This window comes from Monoraphidium neglectum, assembly GCF_000611645.1.
Source record: "Monoraphidium neglectum strain SAG 48.87 unplaced genomic scaffold scaffold01172, whole genome shotgun sequence".
In the NCBI taxonomy this organism is placed as follows: Eukaryota; Viridiplantae; Chlorophyta; class Chlorophyceae; order Sphaeropleales; family Selenastraceae; genus Monoraphidium; species Monoraphidium neglectum.
The window spans coordinates 1-701 of record NW_014012456.1 but is presented as its reverse complement, the minus strand read 5'-3'; positions in this window follow the sequence as shown (position 1 = coordinate 701).

Sequence of the window (701 nt, the reverse complement as noted above, 5' to 3'; positions counted from 1 at the left end):
TCACCCCCTCGCCCTGCCGCACAGGTTTGCGGAGCACGCGCAACGAGCGTTCTGCGGCAGGGGCCTGCCTGTGCCCGCCACTGACGCGTGCCTGGCGCTGCACCGAAGCCTGCAGCGGGCCGCACGCACAGGTGGAGGCCGGGCATGTATGCCGATGAGCGCTTGAAAATCATCAATATGTATACATTCGCATCTGTCGATACATGTGTACGCTGGAAGGCTACGCTCAATCGACGCCAGCGCGCCGCAGGCTTCGTGTGGGTCCGGGGTTCATGTGTGCCACTACAAGACGCGCGTGGCGGCTGAACGTCCAGCTGAGAATGCTGGGGTTATCATGAGCATTTTCCATGGCCGCGTCTTTCTCTGTGATTCTCTTGGGATGGTCCTTGTGTGTTGTGCAGGAGGCTCCCTTGTGCTTTGATTCCGGTAGTTGTGAAAAGACATTGATTGAAAGGCTTTTGAATGGAATGCACACTTGCAGCAGTTCTTGATCCAGAGCAAGCAGTGCCCTCCTGTGTAAGTAGTATAGTCTCCAAAGGGCGGCCCCTCGCACGCCCTCCAAAACATCGCCCCCAGCGCGTACACTCACCATCCGCGTGCCACGCGCGGATGCGCCATGCAACCGCTGAGGTGTCTATTTCATGGCAGTGTAGTTGGTCCCACAGATTGACCAGTACGCAACACGCTGAGCGGTGCATGCA